The 27,296-nt window shown below is 38.1% G+C and overlaps 1 protein-coding gene across 1 annotated transcript in view; it reads right to left on the bottom strand.

Annotated features, from left to right (window-relative positions):
- The window catches only part of ccdc102a (coiled-coil domain containing 102A), a 65,019-nt gene extending 44,267 nt beyond the window's left edge, over window positions 1-20,752 (bottom strand). The window contains exon 1 of the mRNA XM_079866235.1: window positions 20,614-20,752. The gene's annotated coding sequence lies outside the window, so the exon portion shown is untranslated. The remainder of the gene's footprint in view (window positions 1-20,613) is intronic.
- Between the last annotated feature and the right edge of the window lie 6,544 nt (window positions 20,753-27,296).

Genomic DNA, 27,296 nt, shown 5'->3' with positions numbered 1-27,296 from the left:
CCTTACAGCAGGGGGCGATGTGAGGACAAAGCTGCAGAGTAGCGTTTAACTAGCAAACTTCCTGCACTTCCTCTCAGGGGAATCCCCACCGCCACTTTGAAATGTGTTCAACTTGGTCAAGTGGACGAGGGAAGTTTATTTAGACAGACCCTCAACCCCTCGATTCTGACCAAGGGAGCAAGTCTACTCAACATGTACACTTCAGACAGATCCATAGACCACAATGCAACATGATTGTGACGTCACAGCAGGTCGTGCTAAATTTACCCCCACCCCACACAACTCTAGTGTGTGATATTGGGAGTTATTTTGAAATTTAACTGCATTTAATACTTGTAGCTACCTTAAGCTGACCGTTTTTAACACAGTTATAGTTTATTGTTCTGTTATCATTTTCGTTTCTGTTTTTATTGTTAATATAATAAGTATATTAATATTAGGGGTGTAACGATACATGTCACGATTCGATAAATATCATGATACATTATTATTGAGATACTCCAAGACATATGGTAAAATGTTAACAAAAAAAATGTACTGTTGATTAAAATGCTAAATTTGGGATTACATTGGGGGTGGAAATGAATAGGCTTGGACTTGGTGCTGGAAACCCAATGCACTGGACAATGGTGACACCAGAATAAAAATATTCATGATTATGAAGCTGAAAATAAAGAATTATTTTAGACGAAAATGCTTGCACTCTGTCGCTGACTAGATATATTTAAAATAATGTAGGCCACTTTTTACTGGTAACATAAGACATTTAGCATTATCAGGACCCACAGATATTCCCCCATTGCATTATTTATACATTATATTCAACATTATATATAGTAGTTTAATGACACTAAAACTCTGTAAACTTGAATTTTTTTCCCCTCACACATAATTTTCATTTTGGGTGAACTACACAATACAGATTGTCACTATCCATGATACATATTGTTGCATTTTTGTATTGCGATATATTGTGACAGTATATTGTTACATACCTAATTAATGTATTCATAATTAATATTTGTTTATGTTTTAAAAAAAATTACAGCCCAAGCATATACAGGTCTATAGAATTGTGCATAAAACAAAAAGTGAAATTCAATACACCATTTCTCTGAGGACCATGTTTATCATATCTGAATAAAAAAAATTAAAACAATTATATATATATATATATATATATATATATATATATATATATATATATATATATATATATATATATATATATATATATATATATATATATATATATATATATATATATATATATATATTATTTATTTATTTATTTATATATATATATATTTTTTTTTTTTATTATTATTTTTTTTTTATTATTATTATTAAGATGTGGACACATATTACATTACTTTTTTTCTTGATGGTTACACCACATGACATTTAGATTCATTAAATCAAAACTTTTCTTGAAAATTGTTTTTTCCAAAAACCAAACGGAAACAACAAAGACGGCATTACTAGGAACATGAAACATGGATGTGTGTTTTAATTTAGATTTTAAAGGATTTTTCCTGTTCTTGATCATGGACACTCAATTTCTCACTGACTGACCTAGTATACTATACAATAAGTAGACCTGGGCTAATGTAAAATTATTCTGTCTTTCTGAAACTAAGCGATCTAGCTGAACCTCACAGAGTGTGGTTTGTCCTCATGGTTCAATGTCCACCATTAAAACTAATCCATCATTCTGAACATCCACCAACATGACAGAACAGACTAACGCCGCTCTCCCCGTATCCTCAGCTTGGCCAACATATGGTTTATCAGGAGACTACAATGTAAAGGTGCATGTGTGTAATGTAGCCTATATCCTTTGACAAGCTAATGTATTGTTAATGATACCCAACAGTCCACGCACACATGCGTGGCTTAAAGATGAAAACAAGGTATATTAAAGATGAGTCAAGGAACAGTGCATTCTTCTAATTTTACCACGGCTAATGGTGCTCAGTCTTATAGTGCCGATTATATGGAGTATGTGTACGTTAATGCGGTTTAATAAGGATCAGATGTTAAAGGCCGACACGATCCTGGAAAATGTAAAATGCAAATGGACTGGAATAATCCAAGCCAGACTGAATAATGCAGACAGTCAAAGTAAGGGAGGAAAGGTATGAAAAGAAGCTGTGGAAGAGGGCAAAGAGTTGAGGAAGACGGAGAGGAAAGGGAGGAAAGGGGAGGAGGGGAAAGTCTTTGTGAAAGGGGCAGATGGCAGAGGACATTTCTCTACTGAATGGGATTCCTCCTGCCACTGATGAAATATACAACACTTATTTACAACTGATCAAGTCTGTCTGTGTCCACTCTCTTTGTCAATGCCTTTTTAGGTCTCTTGCTCGTCCACAGCGCACAGGGTTAAAAGACAGGATGCTTGATTTACAAACATCCTGGCAAGGCAAGAATAAAAGGGCAAAACACTGTGTGTGACGGAGTCAGACATGCCAAGAAATGTTAGCTACATGTGCGCTGGGACAGGGAAATGCAGTTCAGTGCAACGTAAAACAACACTACTGGACATTAATTTGTACCATATTACGCAGCGTGTGACAAATTAATCTCATTTAATCTGCTGTCTCTAGGGGAGCTAACCGATCAATTGAGAATTTCTGCGCTGATCAGAACCAGGCTATAAACATGCAAACTTAAACAAATGGCTGTTGTGTGTTTGAGTTTCACCGTGGCAGTCTCAGACCCGTGACGAAATGCTTCCTCCAGCTTGACCATGTGACTTTGGTCGGCTCCACTGAGGCAGTTTTCCATTAACATGAGCGGATCAGTCTTTCTTCACAGTGAGGAAGGCAATGCTACATTTCTGCAACCATATGATCCATGAAATAGCTACAGACTAAAAACCTGAAAGTGCAGGGAAGAGAGCGATCTGGAATATCAAGGCCAAAACCCCCCAGAAATAAAGATTTAGGAAAGCATTCTGCCATCAAGAAATATTCAGATTAAAAGCACAAATACAAATAGAGAGAGAATCCAAAAAAAAGTGGATGAACTTTAAATATCCGAATGGGTCTATAACTTAATTAAAATGCTCTTGTTGAACTATTGATCACTGTTCATTGCAAAACTGCTGATCTCTGGCAGGAAGTTCAAATTGATGCTATGCAGTGTGGTTTCAGAGCAAGAAGAAACACGTTTGACGTTAAGCAGAAAAAGTTAAAACCTTAGCAAGAAGAAAGACATGAAAATCATATAGTTGCCAAGTTATTCTCTATAAAACCACACAACCTAATGTTTGTCAAATTATAGAATAAACCCTGCAATTGTCATATGACATGAATGATAATTGTGTTTTTCAAAATGGTTTACAATTATGATCCAAACGTTTAATGGAAACAAAACTACTTGAGCAATATTTTCTGTTTTCTAGTGTTGTAATAGTAATGCGAAAAGATGCATACTAATTTTCTAATGCCTTTTGTAAAAAATCGAATTTAATATATTAAAATTGATAGCCATTAACCATATGATAGCTGATTTGATTAAAAATAACCATTTTGTGGTAAAAAACAAAACAAAAAAACAACCAACCATCTTTCCAGTGTCACTGAAGGTGATAAAACCACAATTTATCTGTTCATCACAGGTTAGGCTATTCATAGCTGTATGCAAAGACAACATCTGACTCATCACTGACAGAGTTCAAGGGTGTTTTTAAGTCATCAGCACGACGAAACATCAATCTTGCTGATTCAACCAAATGAGCTCTTTCTTGTTTGCTCAAATGAGAGGGGGAAAACAAATCATGTTTTTTCAGAAACAGTCTTTTTGTAGGCCTGATCTATATTCTCTTCAATCCATTTCTAGTCAAATTTCCCACTATAAATCTTCCCGTCCTCAATCTCATTGCCAAAATTTCTCTTTGACCTCGCCTCTACTTCTTTCATGTTATCTGTATCAATTCCCACATTACGCCCATAAAAGCCAATTTCATGGTTTAATGAACTGATGCGGCATTTGTTTTCAGACCTCACCACGGAGTCATTTTGAGGTGACACTTTCATTTTTAATTCATGGCTTCATTACAAATGGCTGTGAGCCAGTGTGTTAATCATATAGCCTAGTTTATCTATTTGCTCCACCTAAACAGCATTCACACTATCTGAAGGTGTATTGCTCTTTTCTAACCTTCAGTGGTTAGGTTACCCTTTAATATACTTGATTTTACTTATTTGATCAAATAAACACGGACTGCTTCAAAACTGATTTCAACAAATTCATAAATTCAAACAAATAACAGTTTAGTGCCAAGTGCAAGTCATAAGGTCAGAAACATACTCTATATGTTACCCACAAATGTCCATGCCATAAACAGACAGCTATAAACATGTCAATAGTTTAAAAACCTTTAACGCCCTCAGCAAGCTTCTCTTCAGTTAACCTGACCAAAAGAACACATTAGTGCTAATGCAATGGTTCTTAACCAGGGGGCCGGGGCCCAAATATATTTCTTATTATTTGGTTATTTTTTATAAACAATATGCATCTTTCTTGTAATGTCAAGCTCTAAAATATTTTATTGGGTAGAAATTGTGAGGCGGGGCCTTCAAATATTGTTGTCTACAATTGTATGTGTGTGTGTGTTGGCTTGAGTTTGAGATCCACAGTGACTGCGCTAATGCCAGCTATAGAGCCCCTTGCTTCAATACTGAGAATTGCGCTAAGCTTTACCCTTCTTTGCCAACCAAAAATCCAAACAAAAGCTAAAAGCCAATACTCACCTTTCCTATAATGAATGTGCCTCCAAAAGATGGCCAGCCAGTTTTATATGTCCTAAATATATATCAGTGGTGAACACTTGTAAGTAAAAATTCCTATAAACTACTAGCTGCCAGTTCATCAATTTGCTCTGAACAAAAAGACTATTGAGTGTCACAGTGTGTGAGATTGTGGCTGGCACAGATGCAGTTGTGCTCTTAATAGCAAATTTCCTCATGATTCATGTGACTGTGAAACAAAGCAGAGATCTGGACAGCTCTAAAGGGGTCTGGATGTGAATTGCTCCCATTAGAATATGCGTTTTGCAGCAAGAGAGGGAATGTAGACTAGAACTCTACAATCAAACATTCAAAATCATTTCCTCACCAATTATTGTTGCTGCAACGTCTGTGATGAACCTGGGTTTACATAAACGTGCAAATAAGTTTTTGAAGAAAGCAGGTGAGTTAAGAAATTGAGAAGGGGTCGTAACGCTACAGAAGACACCGCTTTTTCGGTTTAATTTATAGCACAGCGTGTTTTTCAGTTTTGGTTTCTCTCTCTCATCTACATATCATGATTCAATTTAACATTCAGCTTTGAAAGCAAGCAAGCAAAAAAATGTTAGCATGCATTTTCAGCGGTAAAAACATGCAGTAAACAAAGCTTTGCATGGAACCCATGGATTACAAAAACTAGACCCAAACTCATCTTGAAGAATTAAACAAAATGCCCCTGATGTTCTCTAGTGTTTACAGAACTTTGACACAATGCAAACATACAAACAAGTCCAAACCACTGAAACGGCACTAAACCAGACTCACCAACATAAACAAATTTAAGCAGATAAATCTCAGTGGTGATTCACACTTACAAGGGGTTTGACTTTGAAGCCAATTTTACCATTTTAGAGTCCAGTGTGCAATACTGCCTTAGCAGGACATGTGCAAATTCACAGGAAAACTGCCATCAGCAGTATTACAACAGAACAGAACAGAATAGAGGTATTCATACTTCCATAGCATAGCATAGCATAGAATATATAATCTCCAAACCAGATTTCAATAATGTATTCAATTAAAAATAAAATCTGACAAGAACCTAGCCTAATTTATACCTAAAAACAAACCTGTATTTTTCATCCTGATTTAACAAATTCACTTTCTTAATGAAATGAAATAAAAACCAGCACTCACCAGACTGGTGATTTCCACAGTGAACTCCCAGAAATAATTAAGTTGTCACGAGAAAGATCAGTTTTTCCTCCTGTGTTTGTCTTTTTCAAATAAATGTAAAGGAAACCCCACCCGACAAATATTTGTTTTACTATGGCTCTGCTTGACTAGTGTGGCGGTGACCAATGAGACCATATCAAAAGGCCTGAAGGGAAACCATCTTTGCAATATATTGTCTACGATAATATCGTAATTGTTGTTTTAACGATGTGCAATTTGACATTATTGAGTCCCTCGCTTTTCAAAAACACGCCTAGAGAGAGTGCATATACATTGCATTACATTACATGTATACAACTTTCACGCTATGATGGTTAAACTTTGCAATTAATCCGTGAATTACATGTGCTCCACACCGGGGGTCAGCTGGCCCGTACGGATCACGGATCAACTACGACCCCTGTACTTGACACCGCATGTGACTATTGCGGATGCACACATCGCGATATTGATGCTAAAAAAATATATTGTGCAGCCCTAGTTCAAATGTAATAATTTCACATAATAAATTATGCATTAATTAGGCAAGAAAAAAATGCCAATTTAAAAATCAAATTTAAACTTATTGGAAATTTTTATTTCTGTCACTGCTGCTAACTAACCACCACCGCACAAAATATGAAGAATAACAAAAACTTCAGGAGTCAGCTGTCCACAGCAGTCCTAAGCCTGCCAAGTTACCAGCACAGTAACACTAAGCAAAACATCACTTAGTCATTGTTATCGACAAAATCCCAGAAAATATCGAGATATAATTTACTGTGCAGGCCTGGTGTGTGCCTTGGTTGGAAGACAAGTTCCCAGTTCCACTATGATATTTCTTTCCAAAGTCATCTCGTATAAGGCATCTTTATATTCAGGGGTGCACATAACTTTTTTGGTCTGGTTCTCAAGAGAGCACCTGGAGATGCTGCTAGGTACTTACACTACGCGATACACTTTTCCTACAAGCTGTCATCATCACTTTCCTCCTGACTGCTTTCCTCATCTTCTTTTCTCTCGAACATGGTAGATGATTATGATGATGATTTTATTTTATTTTATTAACATTAACGACACAGACAACAGCAGATATATTAGGCTGCTGTCACTTTAAAACCGAATGGACGGACCGAATATACTGACATGACAAATACTGAGTATTTTGACATAATTTTATGTGTATGTGTCCGTTCAAGCACAAGTAAACGCAAAAGAGGAATCAATTCAGTGTTCGAGGGCTGTCTGAAACGCGCTTCTCTCTCTCGCACAGATAACAGCATGCGAGTCCCAATTTACGCCTCTTCTTCTGCGTTTAAAATCGTTTGAAGTTGTAAATTGGCAAGAAAAAGCATGTCCAAATGATAAACTTTTACTCTGTGATGGTTAAACTGAGCAGTTAATCCACGAATCATATGCGTGCCGAACCATGGGGGCCTGGTCCGTACGGATCAACTGCGATCCGTTGCACCCCTAGTAATTAAAGAACACATTTATCATCATGATTGCTATCTTACCAGAGATAGAGCAAAATCCTACTCCAGTAAACATGTCCCTGTCCCCAAAATTGTTGGTACTCAAAAGCGCTTCACTCCATGTTTTCTGGTGCGCATCATTTATTTTTACCACATATGCGCACCCCTGATTATATTAGTTCTCAATCATCAACCTTGTCCACAATGATTAATCCCATCATAAATTGACTCCTCCCAGTGTCAACAGGAAACTCCAGGTCTTCACGATTCCAGGTTTCAGGTATCAGTCTAGTTTAGGACACACTGTGCATTCCTGAACAATGACTCAATGACAAATGCATATATACATAGCACTCAAACCCACACACATATACTGGAGTACCTTAGTAACACACCAAAGAAAACATCCAGCTACATGACCACGCTGATCAGTGGTTTTAACAGCAAAGCAGATCCTCATGTTCTCTACAGTTTTCAAAACACTAAACTAAAAGTGAAGTGAAATCCAAAAACTCCCCGGGCACAACTTCTATGAAACAGCTTCAGGCAAAGTATTATGGAGATTGAGAGTGATCTTTTCAAGGCATATACTAAAAGTAGATCAAACTACTCTACACAAGTCAGAAGAAATTCCTCACTCCAGACCAAAAAATTGGCTACCTTAATGAAACCATCAAACACAACCTGAGTAATGAATCAGATCCCTCAGACTACAAAAACATTTGTCATGACCATGACTGAACATATAAAAGTGTAAGACTGGTTTGGGTGATCAAACGCTACGGAGCCCATGAGGCAAAAACTGCAGTGATAGAGAGTGAACTGAGCTCCATCTGAGAGCTGGAAGGGCCCAATTAAAAAAATCAAAACACAGTCAAAGGAATGTGTCTGGTGAGCAGGAGACTGTCGCAACACACACACACACACACACACACACACACACAGACACACTTTAATCTTGAGGGAATTTAAATGTTAATCACAGGAACATCAGAAAGATCATTTTTTGCAGATCACATGAAGCTGAGATAAATGTCTTGTAAAATAACTTAAAACCAAATTGCAGCAGAAGTCAAAAACACAGTTGTTTCTGCTTATGTAATCAGGCAATTACTCAAATCTTCTGATGATCTCCATGGTGGTCTGCAAAAATCCTAACTGAATGAAGCAACAAGGGCTGGGCAATACATAGAATATTGGAGATAAGAGAATATTAGAGATAAAATTGCAATATATTTTGCTTATAAAGACAGTAAGCCAATTTCATTCCCCTTTTTTATCTCATGCCCATGACAGCAGATGGGCGGCACCTTTCAAACGCTTCCGTGCATATTTGTGTGAGCTCTCTGTGAAGCATTGTCATACTGGCAGTGGACTAAACATACAAATGCACAATCGGTAAGCAATAATCCTAATTTGGCAAGCACCCCAGAATGTCACTTAATAAATATTCATGAGCCAGGCTGATAAGGTTTATAAATGTGCCCCCTGTTGCATGCCACACTTCTAAATGCAGACTGATGAGGACGCCGTGCATCTAGACTAATTAACACATGAGGCTTAGATCCTGTCCTTGGGCTAAACTTGTTACATTCCGGCAGTGCGAGTGCTAAAGCTGATGTGATGGACACAGAGAACACCATAATTAGACTGAGCTGACAGTTAACTGGACTGACGAGTGATTTACAATCGACACAGTAAGCTGGCTATTGATTTTGAGCCATAAGTCACTTCTAACTACAGTACATATGTCTTACTGCTACTGCTTGGAAATAGCCTCCATATTATATATGGTATGTTGGCTATGCATATACACCAAATTCTTTACTACAACTACTACTGCAGAAGAAAGTCAGTAATGTTTAGAATCACATGAGAGCATGTACTCGCTGACAGAATTCTTTTAACACAGGATGAAGTCAAGTTGCAAAGCTGGTGGCTTTCTGGTGATCTGCACCAGTGTCAGTTGGCCATTACTTATTCAAAAGGATAGATCTGCCTCAGAATGAGGGCCTGAGAGAGGTGATATCATTTATCTGCTTACTCTAGCAGAAAAACTGCTGAGGTCTCTGCATATGTCTACGAATATCCATATTCAAAGCAGACAAGGTGCTGTTTAGGGTGTGCACTTGGCAGGTTTGGTTAGACTAAAACTAACTCTAGTGCGATTGCTCTGTTAGTGTAGTTCCTTTTCAAAAGTGTCTCAGTCTGCTTCCAAACAAACTGAAATATGAATGCAACATGGACCAAAGATATCTATACGAACCAAAAACAGGATGTGATGTCAAAAGGACAGAATGCGCAACCATACCTGGTTCTTCTCGTTATAGGTGTGATGTTGCCTACAGTTCGGTACAGCTGTCAGAACCACGATCTCCTGCAGTCAGAGTCGCAGCACAGTACAGCAAGAGTAGATTTTACTTATCACATGATGAGAGTTAAGATAGATGGTGAAGGATTTGGTGTGTAACAGATCCTGAGCATCATTGATTCATTATCTTGTAAAATATGCAGTACTGCCACTCCCGAAACACAGAGCATGCATGATTGTGAATTCAAAGTGAAAAGCAAGAGCGTGATTTCAATACCCTGCATATTGATAGCGGCTCCCTGATGCCCACAAGTTATATACAATATCTCCCCAGCTGGTGTTATCCGTAATACCAGTGTTGTCTATTTAGCGGCGTAAACATTTCCTCATCGTGACATCCCTAGACTAATGTCTCATTTTCTAATAACCAAGAGAACCGAAATACAAGTGTGAACAGACCCTTAAAGGGATAGTTCAACCAAAAGTGAAAATTCTGTCTTCATTTGCTCACCCTCATGTGGTTCCAAACCTGTTTGACTGACTTTCTTCAATGGAACACAGAAGAAGATATTTTGAGTAATGTTGGTAACCAAACCATTTTGGTTACCTTTGACTTCTATTGTATGGATAAAATATCATCTTTCATGTTTAATTGAAGAAAGTAAGTCATATAGGTTCAGAACAACATGAGGGTGAGTAAATGAAGACAGAATTTTCCTTTTTGGTTGAACTATCCATTTAACCTCTAAGCTTAGGAATGTGCTTAAGTCATACTGATTCAGAAGTAGGGATGCAACGGTACACGGTAAAATCCCGGACCGTTCGGTCAGCCCTGCACGGGACAATCTACCCTCGTGTCCCGCGGGACTTCGGTTTTGCCATTGAGTTCGCGCTGATCCTTTTAGTTTTTGCTTTAGGCGCCGTTCACATATCGCGCCTAAAAACGCGTAGAAAACGCTAGGCGCGCCGCGTTCTCCTTTTTCCAAAGCGCTAGGGCGGTTGCGCTCCGGAGGCGTCTTTCGTTGCTAAAGCAACCATCAGCTGCGCTCTGGTTGGTTCTTGTCACGTGACCTACGGCTTGCGGCATTCTGAAAAGTTGAGAATTTTCTGCTGGGGACATCGTTAGTGCACTGCCAACCGGTCTCGCCTTGCACCAGACAGTGTTGATAGACTCATCTTTTTGCACAAGAATCTCTCAATAGTGGATGAGTAAATAATATTGCACTTTGTATCCTGAATGCAGTATTTTTTTTATTATATTATTTTGCTCTGCTTTTTTTTATTCAAAGCAAGCTAATTTATGTTTGTTAAAGGTAAAAGTGCACTTTTTCTTTCACATTGATCACTTCATATACCAGTTATCAAGGTTTGGAATTGGGATCCACTTGAATATTTTGAAGTGTGTTTGTTTACATTTTGTATTTCATATGAGTGATAGTTGAAGAGGTTGTATTACTTAGTGTTGTTCAGTAGGCCTACAGACTAGAGTGTTAATTTATTCCATACATTGATGTTCTTCCTACTGTGACATTCTGTTTATGCTCATAAGAAAAATAAAACATATTTTTGGGATGAAATAGCAGTCTCTTTCTGCACAAAACATGTACCGAAAACGAACCGAGACCGTGGCCCAAAAACCGAGGTACGGACCGTACCGTGGGCTATCTGTACCGTTGCACCCCTATTCAGAAGTATGTATTTGTGCTTTGAGCTTTCAAGGGTATTATTTCAAGGTGAATAGAAATAGAGCTAAATTAGGTACCAATTTTTTGAACCAATACATAACAGATGTTTTATTCTACAACATCCTGGTCTGAAGCAGCTCTGTCAACCCGCCTGAACCCTCATGTGGAGTCAAAGACTCTGGATTCAAAAAGGAGGAGTTTAGACACAAAAGTGGCTTTTTGACCTCTCTTACCATTTCAAACTCGTGAAACAAACTGACAAACAATTGACACTCACAGCAACGCAGAGGGATTATAAAAGGTCATCTGTTTGGGTCCAAGTCATTTCTTTGGTGGTACAGTGACTTAAGGCTAAGGCACATCCAGAGAGGATGAGACAGTCTATGGTCCCACAGACAGACTCCTTGTGTTCCCCAGCTCTAATGAGGATCAGATGAGGAACATGATACACCACAGCAGCACAACCACACACACGCACAACATAAAAAGACTCCACTTGACGCCTGTGGTCGGTAAAGATCTAATAATACCTTCAAATTTGTTATATATTGCATGATCTATAAATATTGTAATGCTATACAGAATTTTTTAACTGCAGACATATTGAGACAATTAAGCTATTTAAGGTCATTTAAATAAGGATAATATGGCGGTATATTAACTTCCACGTTTCTTAATAATCATCCAACCATTGAAGAGAGCTCTGGTTATGAATGGAGAAACAAAAGAGACTAAATCATCTAAATCAGTCAGTGGTTCAGCCAGAGAACACAAAAGCCATCAGGAGAACCCATCCGCCAGAAAGAAAACAAACACCCCTATTTCTCTCACATACTTTCCTTTGATTAAAGAACAGAGCGCTATAAACACAGTCATAATGTATGTTAATTTCAGACAGAAGGAACACATTGTTTCTAGCTGCTTTGGTGTTTAAATATACAAAGTGGAAAATGAAAAAAACATAAGGCAGACTGTTTGACCGACCAATCAGATTAATTGTTCAGGCAAAGCAGCAGGTTGGAGGTCACATCACAATTTGCAATGGAAAGTTTATGGCGGTAAAACCATCAAAACAGACTCAACATTTGAGCACATAAGCAAAGTCCATCAACTTCTGACAACACATCTTAGGAAAACCCTCTCCCACTGTTCTAAGACTGACAATGTTTTTTTCTTTCTTAAAGGGATAGTGCACAAAAAAAATCAATTATTCACCCTCATGTCATTCCAAACCCTTAAGACTTGTTCATCTTCGAAATGCAAACGAAAAGGTTTTTAATGAAACCTGAGAGATTTCTGTCCCTCCATTTAAAGTCCATTCACCCAAAACTCTGATGATTCAAAAAGTTCATAAAGAGATTTATTTTGCAAACTCTTTATGAACTTTTTGAAATCACCGTTTTGGGTGAATCGAGCAGTTTAATCAAAGTCTTCTGAAGAGACACAATTGCTATATATTATGAACATATTTAGGCATGTGACGGTATAAAATTTTCATGTTTTCTCTATTGCTGAAGCTTTTATCACACTATACTGTTTTATCGCGATATTGAAATAAGTTGCACTTATTATCCATTAACTAATGAATTTCTTTTGCGTGAATCGACTTTCAAAGAAGAAATCTTTCAGAAATCTTTCATGTTTCATTACAAATTGAGCTTACAAGTCAAACAAAAGTATTATGGAACAACATGAGTATATGACAGCATTTTCATTTTTGGGTGAACTATCCCTTTAAAATATTCCGTCTTAAAAATGTTTAGAATGTAAGACAGGAACTTTAATTAAACATAGGCTAGGCATGTAAATGCAATTTGCCAGTCAACTTAAAAAGAATCCAGACACATGTCTGTATGCCGACATGACTAATCAACAACGACTGTTACTGCATCTGTGACTAACCATAAAAGCACTGTAAATATCTCAGCTAATGGCCTAACAGAGACCAGAGAGTGTGATGTTCCCAAGAGGAAAAGTTTTATCACCAAGTTTCCAAGCTTTAAAAAAAAGACTCATTCCATTGAGCTACAGAGAAAAATACAACTTTGTCTTTTTGAATCTCACATGATAGTTAACATAAATCATCTTCCGTGAGGTCCAGTTCAGTGGGAATCACAATCGAAGTGCCTTCCTGCCAAGCAAATGCAGCAGTGATCTCAATGGACAGCTGGCTTTAAACCAATCAAACTCAAAGCAACTGAAAAGAAATATGAAAACACATTGGGGACTTTAGGATGATTGTATCTAAAGGAACGGAACTCCTAATACAACTATTAAAGTTAGGGCTGACGCCAACACAAAATAAAGCCTTGTCATGGTTTTCTCATCTATGCTCAGCAGTACAACGGAACAATAAAAAAGTGATCTAACATTTATGAGTGTGTGCAATATCTGCCAGTCCCATGCCAGATATTGTCCAGTCAAGGCCGAAGCTTTCAAACCCCTCTTAAAGAATGATGATAATCATACTCAATATCTGGCAAAATATTAAAGCATGTCTGCAAGATGCATGGTTTGATTTCTGATTTGATCTTAAAGGGAAAGTTCGCCTAAAAACAAAAAAAGAAACAAAAATTCACTCACCATCGTGTTGTTCCAAACCTGTATGACTTTATTCTGAGGAACACAAAATGTATTTTGAAGAACATTTCAACAGTTTTTTTTTTCTTTTTCTTTCTTCTGTGGAAAACAATGGAAGATATTTTGAAAAAATGTCCATGTAATGAAAGTCAATAGGGTCCAGTGTTGATTTGGACCTTACTGACTCTGACATTTTTTTTAAATATCTTCCTTTGTGCTCCACAGAAGAAAGTCAGTCAGAGATTTTTTGGGTGGAATTTTTACAGTGGCCTGAAAGGTTTGGACAATATTTTATCGAGACACATCCAAATTCTTTAGCTTAACAGTCTTTGAGGGGCCCGATTGAATGAAGAGCAAGCAGCAAATCTCTAGGCTTGTGTGGACTCAGAGAGGGGCCTCTCTAATAACCACTCATATCACAGACTGTGTGCCACAGCCCTTCCCTCTCAAAGCCACAGACCACTGCTATGGTGCATCTGGCAGACTGCTTATGGGCCTGGGGTGCAAGCTAATTGGCCACAGGAAGGCACAGAATATCCAATGATGTAGTGCATTTATTCCCAGTTGGACTGGCCCCTGCTGAAGGGCCAAAAGGTGACTTATAAGCACTCTGAAGCTGGCCTGAACAGTTGTTTCTACAGTAAGGAGAGTAAGGGGGGTCGTCAAGGGCCCCTGAGACAACATCCTTTCCACTCTAACCCCATTCTATCAGACTTCCTTCCTCGAGCTACTTCAAAATGCCAAAGATCTTTATCAAGAATGCCTGCGATACAACACACAGATTCAGGTAAACGACAGCAATCAAAAAATACAATCACTTTATTTTTTTTGTCCCATTAACATGAATTTAAAGGTCTCATTGAGAACTTGAAACCGATGAATGTGTGAGGAGCTGCATGTAAAACAAATGAAAACTATGAACTACGAACAACTGCTTTTCCCACATGTCTTTTTGTACAGCTAGTGTGGTCTTGACCAGGCTTAACTTTAGCACTGAGGTCACCACCAAAATATACAGTCCAGAGACACAGCTGGAGAAGTGACAAAAGAACAGGATCTTTAGAACAAAAAAGGCTGAAAAAACATTAACTGTGCGCAAATACAGCATGCTTGCCCAGTGCTTATCTGAATAGCTTGCAGACTGATGCAGAATCAGTGGATATTGCATTATGTCAAGACGTCACCAGTGATATGGAGCATAAAGTTGTAATGAGGGAAGAATATTGGTACAATTAACTCGAGTGCTGGTTCATAACAGGACAACACTCTTCATGCATGAATGAGGCAACTTTGAATAGAACATTTATTCTCCACACACATAAATTAGGGTGGGGAAAAAAAGAACGAAAAATAAAGAGTCCAGGTATCTGGCGACAATATGTGAGAATGCAGTGTTTCTTATCGGAGATCCTAATCCAAACCCCATGTATCAAATTTAGAGCTGACAGAACTTATCCTCCCATTCCATGGATATTGAATACTAAGCCAGTCACTTCCAAGCGAAAAGCCGATTCTAAGGCTCTTTCCTTTAATTAATCCACATTATTTGGAGTTGTTCATATGAGAATTAAAAAAAAAGCAAAAAAACATCAATCACTGTGGAACAGATTTAACCTCTTGAAATATACAATACCCCAAATGTAGGAGACAAATCATTCATAGATGTTTTTGGCTAAATGTTTATTTTAACTAAATGAAGCTGCAGACAATGAATAAGTCCAATGCTGGAAAAACCCATTCAAAAAAAATATGGTGTGCAATTTGACCACATCCAGAATCCTGATATCATAATGAAGAAAAAAATAATAATAGAATATATATTTTTTAAAGGCTTCACTGCCTATAATGTTGCGACTCCCCAAAAATATAATATACATGAATTAATTGGAAATATACATAAATATTTCACAAATATGTAAAGCATACTTTACTTTTTTGGAAATAATACATACTACCATTAACTTGTTTTTTCAGCCCTTTAGAGCAAAGGCAAGCCCATGCTGCCAATTAAAACTGACTTAGCACAGCAGATGTTTTCCAACCAATAAACTTTCAAAAGTGCTAATCATGCATTGTGTCTGCTGCCTCTGCAGGTAGAATGAGCGTCAATTTAAATCAAAGACACAAAAAAGTGCAGCAGAAGTGTAAAAAATCATCTTGACTTTCACAAACTTTTTAGGCTTCAACAGCACAATTGTACTAATCACACAAAACCACAGTGCATCACAGAAATGCTAATCATGAGCTTGGCTGCCACTTCCAATTAGGAGCTTCCACAAAGATCAATCCTGACCCTCAACTCGACTTTATAAAACAGCCACAGTATGTGAAACTTTATCTGATGCTAAGGACTGTCAAGAGACCGCATAAAAGTTCTGCGGTCACACAGACCTCAGAGTTGGCCGTAATTATCACGGTGGGGGGGGGTGAGGTACCTCAGGAGGGCTGTCAGATCGTAGGACAATAAGCTCTACTTCGAAGACCGCATTTCGGTTTCCTGCGGATCTGCTATGAAGGAGTTTGTATTTCACATTCAGAGATTAATCAATCATTTAGGAGGACCAGATTTTCTGTAGCCATTTAATTCTGTCAAGACACATCCCTGAACTGTGTGAAACAGAAACATTTCAGTCAGAGCCTGCGTTCCAAAACTATCACAACCGATTACAGCTCATGAAAGAGAGAGGTCTGGGAACCAGGAAAAAAAGAACGAGCGAGGGGATTTTAAAAGTGAGGTTAGGGGATGGGTGTGGACCACCAGAATGCTTGTAACAGGCAATGACTGTAGGTACACTGTCAATTCAGCATGCAAGCTAGAGAAGCTGTGTCTCTGCGAAAGCTCTTAGACAAAGAAAACCTGACCATAACATAAAAATAATACAAAATATTTTACCACAAATAAAAAAAACACCAGTTTGATTTAGCAACCCTACGTGAAAAAGTACTGCTCTTGAAACAAAAACAAGGATGTGGTTTTCGTACATGAGCTTAGACAATTAGCAGCTTCTCACAATCAAAAAGCAAACAGGAGCACGTACACAAAACCCTATATGAAAATCCCTACCACTCTCTTTCTCAGTCTACGTGCAGCCTGCAAGCAGATGGGTCCGAGTCGTCTGAAAATGCGAGGTCACCATAGCAACCACTCACATACATTTGGTCTCTTTTCAGTGAAATGATATGCAGAAGGGGCAATAGTGCCTTTTCACCTTCCATCTGTCTGGCTAGCTGCCTCCATGTTTGGTGCACTAGCACTACCATCAGTGAAGCGAATTCCTTGAGAAGGAGGGAGGCTCGGTGGCTTACGGAGGTATTTCACAAAGCAATCCACCATCTGCTGACCACTGCCAGGTTGACAGTTGAAAGGGAGGGGGAGTCTGGCAGGTCTGACCTCCAGACCAAAACAAGATGTGTAATTAAATCAAGATGATGAAGGCCATCGACACACCTGTATACAGAAAGATCTCCATTATACACAACCACTGCCGGTTTTCTGTGCTGTTTTGATCTTAAAGAAATAGCTCACCCAAAATGACAATTATGCCATTATTTATTAATGCTCATGTTGTTTCAAACTTACCTGCTGTTATTTTTCAGTGAAACATTCAACAGGGATGCACAATACTGTGTAACGGTACCATAATGATTATTGCCGATATTGGATATTTAATTGGTGCTCATTTTCCTTATTTTTACATTTAGATTACCTTTGCCGTCATCTAATGTTCACTTAAGAGTCTTTTGTAAATCATTAGCAAGTGTAAAATTAATATATTTTTTTCATTATGTACATTATAATACTGTGATGCATAAATTCACTTGTAGCATTTAAAATTGATTGATTTAAAAATATATATTTTATTTTATTTAGACAAAATAGCATGAAGAATATAAAATAGCTATTCATCTGTTAAGAACCAAGAATGACAAAGATATAAAATAGTCCACACAACATGTGAGTTGAATCCAGAGTAAAAAATTGAAATTTAAGTCACAATTTAGATTCAATTGCTTGTTTACGAATCACTGATCCTGTCACATCAGTTGTGGCCTTAAAGGGATAGTTCACTTTGAAATAAAATGTTGATATGTTTTAGCTTACCTCAAGGGCATCCAAGATGTAGGTGTCTTTTTTTCCGCAGTAGTTTCAATTTTGATATTTTTAGGTCAAACCGTTTTTGTCTGTCAGTCATATCATGCAGGTCTATGGTCACTGTCTCAAAGAGCATGCACAGAGTCCAAATTAAAACAATTCCCCATCGTCCAAATGAAACAATTCCCCATCGTAAGTACACATTGATGGCCTAAGACACGAAACGAGCGGTTTGTGTGAGAAAACGAACAGTATTTATATCGTTTTTAGCTCTTATACACAGCCACGTCCAAGTGATCTGAGGGCGCGCGCGCATCCTGGTGTGTGACGTTTACGCAGACTGGTGCATAGATATATATACACTAGATGTCGCCTTGACTACGGCAGTTCATTGGAACGATGTCTTTAAGGCGACATCTAGTGTATATATCTATGCACCAGTCTGCGCACACGTCACACAGCAGGATGCGCGCGCGCCCTCAGATCACTTGGACGTGTCTGTGTATAAGAGCTAAAAACGATATAAATACTGTTCGTTTTCTCACACAAACCGCTCGTTTCGTGTCTTAGGCCATCAATGTGTACTTACTATGGGGAATTGTTTCATTTGGACGATGGGGAATTGTTTTAATTTGGACTCTGTGCATGCTCTTTGAGACAGTGACCATAGACCTGCATGATATGACTGTCAGACAAGAACGGTTTGACCTAAAAATATCAAAATTGAAACTACTGCGGAAAAAAAGACACCTACATCTTGGATGCCCTTGAGGTAAGCTAAAACATACCAAAATTTAATTTCAAAGTGAACTATCCCTTTAACAACTCACTGGAGGGGAACACTGTCATTGAATAATGACATAAATCTGTTCGTCACACAAAGCTATCATATAGACCAGTAATATAAAAAATATTAGAAAATACAACATGGACTATTTTTATGGTGCTTTTAAGTGTAAATTCTTGGAGCTTAACAGCTGTGATCACTAGAAACTGGCCTTGTGTGATGAATATCTGTTTAAAGATTTCCTAAAATATTAAATTATTTGTTTCAAAGAAGAAAGTAATGCAGGTTTGGAATGAATAAATAAAATAAAATGTTAATTTTCCGTAAACTACTCTGAAGAAAATCCGAAGACACAGGAAGACAGAGGGACATTTTATGCACCAAGCCCAACGTCCTTGGAACTGACAAACTATATTCAAACTCAATCTGGTCCTGACAACATAACTGGTCATTGCGATTGCAGTTGGGATGGTTGTGGTTAGGGTGGCCACAGGGCCAGGCTCAGTGTGGCCTTGACTGTTCCTCTTTTAATACAGTGATGCAGAGGAGGAAGAAGAAATCACTATATCTGTGGGTGACCAGAGTGCTCCAGATGTGGGATTCAAGAACATTCCTTTGAAAAAAGTTGAAGAAAAAAAAACATGAAGACAGAAACAAGAAAAAAAAAAAAAAAACGTGAAACTTCAGTCCCAACCATACAATAAATGCCATGTAATTTACAAATCATCATTTCGGGTGCATGCGTGTTGTTTTTAGGAAGCGAATCAATATTCTTGGATAACTATAAATTAGTCGGATAAACTCCTCTTTTTTTGACAGCTATTAGAGGATATATCACCAAAATGTATTTCTCTGTGGTCACAGATTTGCTATTTCGAGTGTGGAAAAAGTGAGCGCCGCTGTGGCTTTATTGAACTTTTGTGACCTCCAATTAACACTGTTTTTGTGTAGATGAAGCTCTGTTTTTTCCTTCTTCTTTTTTTACCTGCCTCTTTTACAAGTGGGCGTTAAAGGGGACAACCCAGCCCAGAGGAAAACAGATGTCATGGTCTTAAAAGCCCTATTTTCAACTGTCATTAGCCAGTTGGTGACAAAGTTATGTAGGCCTACTGTAAGTTTGACAGAGGGGGAGAGTTGGATTATAGGCCTTAATAAACTAAATAAATGATGTATTCTTTCTGAAAAGCATACAAAAACAACCGCACAAAAGTCTACGTTTGAATGGCATTGATTCACTGGGTTACATTTAAGTCTGTAACATGCCATACAACATGAATGAATGACTATGGCTTGCAAAGGAAGTGGACTTTGTTCCACATAGTCCAACTGTAACTCATATTCAGTCCATTTTAAACTTATCACTTACTTTTTTAAGATCAAATAAACACTGCATATTTAAAGTCTGATTAAAAAACAGTAATAAAAAGACTAACGACGATGAAACTTTTCTACTTCACCCTCCATAACAGTTCTTTTTCACACAGGATCTATACTACATTTCCAACGACGTGACTCAACGTAACAAAATACTGTTTGTAACAGCAACACGTCGGCTTCAAGGTAAACAGCGTAGCAATTCACGGGTAAACTGTATATTTGGGAAGTTCAGCGTGTATACAACGACGTCTGCGTGCACATTTCTATCGTTGTTGAATGTCACTCGACACCGCTGTTCGGATAATTCACAACAATACATCTCGGATCATGCCATGAACCATTAGAACGTGCACATACCTGAACAATATGAGGAAAAACATGCGAGGAAATCCTCCGGCGTGTTTTGCAGAATTCTGCTTTTCCACTACAATTCCCGAGTTCAAATCCACCGTGGATGTTCCAGCAGGAATTTTCCCACCGAAGGAAAGAGCAATGTGAGCGGAGGATGGAAGAAAGGGAGGGATAACAGAACAGAACGGAGGCGGCGCCTTTTCCGTCACCAAACTTCCAGCCTGGAAGCATTTTGTCAACACACCATATACAATAACCTGCATTTTGCCAAAAAAAAAATATGTGAGAAAAATGACAGTGCCTCACAGAAATGTAACAATGTTACATAGTGTATGCCAAAATACCACAGTTCGTTTTACTAAAACTGCAATGAAAATGATTTACTCCTTGACATATGAAATAATCTAATTTGTTGAAATGGAACAGTTTATTGAAACTTAAACAAAATATAAAAGAAAATATAAATATTTAAGAAAATCAGCCCAGTAAATGTTCATCTTGAAATCTTAACACAATATAAAAGTCACTCTTTCATTTAATTTATGAAATCATTAAAGATTTGACACCAAAAAAAAGGCTGTTTGCTGTTTACTCGCTGAAAATGTATGAACTCCCAAGAGGGCCAGAGATACATAGAATATTGTGTACAAGTTTTTCAGAAAAGTTTTGATTTGTAATTGTAGAGGCCTTCATGTAGGCCTATCAAATATGATACAGCAGGCTTTATAGGGTTAACTTATATTGTTTTAAGCAACTTAGATTGTATTCAAGGATTCAATACATTTTGTTCATTATCACAAACAAAAAACGTAACAGGGAGGAAAAGGTCCAGACACATTTTATGACCTCAGCCTGTAACAAAACAACACTGTATTTGAATCTCTTTAGCTTCAGCACCACAAACCTGAGCACCAGTTCCAAAGCTAAAGGTTTGATCTCATTGATAGTGGCAGCAGAGATTACCCATTAACAAACTGTACAGGCAGCAGATAAGGCCTCCTGCCAAAGCATCTTTCTCTATCGAATGGGTACACACCTGAACCAGCTAATTAATGTCTTTAGGATCACTAAGGCTACAATCAGGTGAGTTTTTTTCAGGGTTGAAGCTAAACTCTGCAGGACAGTGACCCTCCTGGACCAACGTTCCCCACCCCTGCCTATACACATCAGGAGGGGTCTGTCTCTGTTCTGAAAATCACCCCCTACTGGATATAGTGTGAGACAGAAGGGGTGTAAAGAGCAATGTAATTGGTAGCAGAGGGAGAAAGTCTGTCAGTGAGACTGGACTTATTTAGAGCAAGTCACAAGAGAATGGGTGGACCATACATTTTGTAGAAAGAACCGGATCCGAGGCAAATTAAAGAAATTAAAGCAAAGCAAAGCAAAATTCATTCACATTGTAAGAACACAAACACAGAGGTAGCGGTTATCTTGCTATATATGGGCACCTGTTGGGTATCAATTTGTAAACTGACAAAAGTAGCTAAATGCACCGCTATATCTAGGCCTATACAAAAACATGCTGAAGAAAAACAAAATTCCTGAAAAGTGACCTAAAAGAACTCTAGGGGGAGCCATATCCTCAGTAATAACTGAGCTGACAACATCAAACCACATATAAATCTAGTTTTTTTCAACTGCTAAACTCTTTTTTTTCTCCAAAACTTGCACAAATCCAAGAATTGCACACACAAAATGCAAAATGCCTCACATCTCTTGCAAAATATCACAAACACATCTCAAAAGCAAACATTTGTCTTACGATGCAAACACCTTTGCCATAATATTATAATTTTGGATATATCATATACACAGTTATTTAAAACCTAAAGCTTTTCTTTCATGAGCTCCTATGTACATTTCTGTACAAGATTGAAAGTAATTGGCAGAGAAATGTTGAAAAATTCACGGTAAACACGAAAGCAAGATTGAAACCAAGCTATTTATTATTTGTTGTTGTGAATACAGTATTAGTCCGAAAAAACTATATAACTTGACCTTTGGCCTATTTATAGACCTATTCTAAAGTCATGATTGGTTGGCGTAAAGTAAAGCAATGAGTGTTTGTACGTGTGAGGAGTTAGTGTGAGGCACTGATGAATTAGAGTGTCATATTGATAGGTTGTGTTTGAAAAAGGAAATCAAGATACTTCCTGTTAGATTTTCGTGTGTTACATAGAGAATTGTGTGTTGTGGTTTGCAAAAAGTGTTTTATGAAATTGAAAGGCTGAGATTTACTTGTCCCGTTGATGGTCTGCTTGCACGCTTTAACCTCGCGCACGAGCAGATTGTTAGATGGTTAAAATAGGTCTTTCTGTAAAACATTGAACAAGTTCAGGTAGTTAGACACTGTTTGCAAATCTCATGCACTCTTTTTGCAAAGCTCTAGACACATTCTCACTCATTAAAAACACATTTCGCACTGTGATGCACAAGTGTTTCAAAACGATAAACACAGGAAGGCAAAAGTTAAACACAACTACAACACAGTTGTCATCAATTACACACAACGACTCAAAATTGTTCACACTTATTTCTAATGATGTGACCAAACCAACTGTACGAAGTACAAGTCAGTTCGGAGTGCCAAAATTAACTTAAAATGTTGCGCTGAATGTTGATACCAACAATGGTTAGAAACAATATAATAGGGAGAGGAGGAAGAGTATGTGTATAAGATGATAAGAGGTAGTGAACAAGGAGGAAGAGGATGCGGACGAGAAAGAGCAAGGTATGGAGAAAGAATAGTATGTAAACAGGAAGCAACGTGGGAGACAGGATCAGAAAAGTCCAAGAGCCAGGATTTGAGCTCGAGTCACCCAAAAGCACAACAGTGCTAGAGTCTGAGTCAGTCAGCGAGTCTGAATCCGTTCCTGATTCAGTGTCTGAATCCGTTCCCCCACCCACATGAGGAGAGATGTTTATGTAGTGGCTTAAAATATGCTGATTTTATTCCCTGTGTGGATGGAGTTTCACCAGCATTAGTTTGATAAATATTAGAACCTCATTGTGTTGGAAAAATGGGGGGAACAGAATCTGATTAAAAGATGCTGATTCTATTCTGTGTGTAGAAGACATGATGCTGAGGAAGGATGAATCTCTCATTGACCTTGCAATGAAGTTGCACAACTTTTTTGAGTGTACTGTAACATGCTTTTTATTTACAGTTTTCTTTGACCTTTTGGCCTTTTGCATTTGGACTGCTGTATTTTTAGACATTTAGTATTACACAATATTCAATACAATATTATTGCAGTACATACAGTAATATATTACTAGTTGTGATTTTCTATATATGCTCTGCTGTGTTCTCCATTTTTATGTAGTGTCTAAAGAATGAGCTGTAGTGTTTATTGACTTGCTGTGTGTATGATCTGAAAGCATTGTTTGATTTTGAGTACAGGTAAAATGGTTTTGAGGGAATGTTTGATTTTGCCAAAGAAGTCAGGTTTTTTTCATGTAGTTTGAAGTTTTGGTTGTGAGAAAATGGTTGAAGTTTTCAAGAAAATGTGTCTTAGCAATTGTGAAAAACTGTAATTCAGGGTTCACCAATCTCGGTCCTGGAGGGCCGCCGTCCTGCAGAGTTTAGCTCCAACCAGCTCCAACACACCTGTTTGAAAGTTTCTAGTATGCCTAATGAGACCTTGATTAGCTGGTTCAGGTGTGTTTAATTGGGTTTGGAGCTAAACTATGCAGGACAGCGGCCCTCCAGGACCGAGATTGGTGAACCCTGCTGTAATTGATAATAAATAGTTATGTTTAGCCTAAATCATAGGCTATGATGTTTTGAAATAATTTAGATTAGAAATAAGATTTTATTGAATACTTATTGGTATAACAAAAACGGGGGGAAAATGTTCAATTTCAATAGTTTCTTAGCATGAGTTTATTTCAACCCTGCAGGATTAAAGTTTTTTTCAATTGCTTACACACTAAAATTAGAACTTTCCCACAATTAGCAAAACCTTACACTCAAGGAGCAAAACACCGGCCTAGATTTGCACAACTGTAAGCACATTGTCAGCTTCACACTTTTTGCAAAACATTACACACAGTGATTTGCAAAACACTAAACACACTTGTATGCATTTGACACAGACATTTATCATGATGTCATTTCCTTGCAATTTCAAAGCAAAGGCTTTCAAATGAACACACTCATGAACCAATTGGTTAAACACAGGCACCAGATGTGCACACACACTGGTGCTTAATTGTAGACACACCAATCAGGTTTAAGCACTATAAAAAGGCAACAGGTAAGTTCACCTGTCTTCAACAAAAATGGACGGTGTCAGAGGAAGAGGGAGAGTGCGGATGAGAGGGGAAATCTGGAGAGAACAGGGTGGAGGGAGAGGGAGAGGAAGAGGAAGAGGAAGAGGAAGAGGAAGAGGAAGAGGAAGAGGAAGAGGAAGAGGGAGAGGGAGAGGGAGAGGGAGAGGAAGAGGAAGAGGAAGAGGAAGAGGAAGAGGAAGAGGAAGAGGAAGAGGAAGAGGGAGAGGAAGACCTGGAGGAGGGGTAGGACATGCACAAAGAAGAAGACAACCAAATCTGTGTAACGAAATTCGTAGTACAGCCTAACCTAAACAGGTACACGGTGGCATCAATAGTTCGGACATTTCGTCAAGAGCACAGGTGAGAAACTTCTCTTCAGTCAACAAAAAATCCATTGCTTACTGCATGTACTATATCAACAGTTTTGGTATATATTCCTGTATGTATCATTTTACAGTAAGCTATGTATTTTGTTTGGCCAACATAGGATTGAACGTCATGAACACCAAGGAGGGACGGGCCCCATATTCACACAGGAGCAAGAGAGAGAGATCATAAACCTCGTTTTGGCCAATAATGCAATCAGACTTTGAGAAATTCAAACCCATATTGTCAATGATCACCTAATTTTCAAATAATGTCCAACAGGTCTCTCTGTCAACAATAGCCCGTATCCTTAAAAAACTTCAAGTTCTGATGAAACAACTGTATAAAGTGCCATTTGAAAGAAATTCAGACAGGGTGAAAGTCCTGTGGCGTGAATATGTGGTGGTATGTTTTGTTCACTGACTGTAGTATTGTGTACAGCACACATAACCTTTTTACTGTAATTTTACTGTATAGCAGACCTACAGTATATTGATCTACACAATGTGATCTTTTGCTGTATTTCAGAGAGTTTTGCAAATGGACGCGGAGGAAGTCCCGCATGAGTTTATATACATTGATGAGGCTGGATTTACAGTTTTTCTCGATTGTTTACACACATTTTCTGGTACTTGAGACACAATGACCACAACATGTAACTCATTCACCAACCCCCTGAGCCAATTCTGCTAAACTACAAGAACAATTCCTGCTTTACACTCAAATTGCAGATCTAAAACACACTTTTTTCAAAACACTACACACAATTCTCTGCTTTTGGCACAATTTTCATGCAGAAAATCTCTTGTTTTCACAAGGAACACACTGCCATTCAAACATGCACACTGACTCTTCACATGGGCAAACACCCGTCACACAGTTTTACAATAAGCAGTCAGAGCTTTAGCATAAAAGGGCAAAAGGTCAGCTCTTCAATGGGGCAATGGATGACAACATTGGATTATTTATTTTTTTACTGTAACTGTATACAGTAAATTCTTCTGTTGTTTTGTATGTAGACCACTGTATGTACAACTTTGTGTTGGTTGGGATGTACACTGTGTACATTGTTTTTGTGGGAAAAATAAAATATATTCGTTACCGTGTATTTGTGTGTTCTGAGTATAAAAACAATATTCTCAGATATTTTACAACACACTTATGTATGTACTGTCTGTAGAAAGTGTAACACTGAACAAAAAAAGGCCTAAATCATTATGATGAATGGAGAAGAAGTGTTTTCCATTCATCATAGTGTTTTACATTGAGCACATCAGTGTTCAACTGGTTCTTATAAATGTCTATTCATGTGATCGTTTGTGTGTGTCATTTGAAAACAAAATACCATTTTGAGAAGAAATAACATTGTTTTGAATGTAAAGTTTCATTTTGCAGGAGAATTGAGGGGTTTTGCCCATTGTGTGTGTGTTTTTGGATTTGTGTGTAGAGTTCTGAGAATATGAGGCATGCTTTCAGAAAATGTGTGTAAACAATCGAGAAAAACTGTAACATGACAACAGTGCAAAGAAGGGGAAGAAACATCATCGGCCACAGGGCTATTATCAATGTACCAGGGCAACGTGGGGGGTAACATTACCCTTTGTGCTGCCATTACACAGAATGGGGTCCTCCACCACCATGCCAACTTGGGTCCTTACAACACTGACCTCATTCTTACATTTTTAGACAGATTACACAATATTATCACAGCAGCAAACCAAAGAGACCAGATGCAGTACATTGTCGTCTGGGACAATGTAGCTTTCCATCGTTCTGCTCTGGCCCAAAACTGGGTTCATCAACACCCACAATTTACAGTTCAATACCTTCCACCATACTCCCCCTTCCTAAACCCCATCGAGGAGTTCTTCTCTGCATGGCGGTGGAAGGTTTATGATCTCCGGCCCTATGTCCAGATGCCCCTCATTCAAGCTATGGAGGAAGCATGTGATCCAATTGAACCAGCATCCATACAAGGGTGGATTCGTCACTCGAAAAGATTCTTCCCACGTTGCCTTGCAACTGAAAATATAGCCTGTAATGTTGAC

Source organism: Squalius cephalus, assembly GCF_949319135.1.
Source record: "Squalius cephalus genome assembly, chromosome: 3".
Classification (NCBI taxonomy): domain Eukaryota; kingdom Metazoa; phylum Chordata; class Actinopteri; order Cypriniformes; family Leuciscidae; genus Squalius; species Squalius cephalus.
This window is presented reverse-complemented; position numbering and strand designations above follow the sequence as displayed.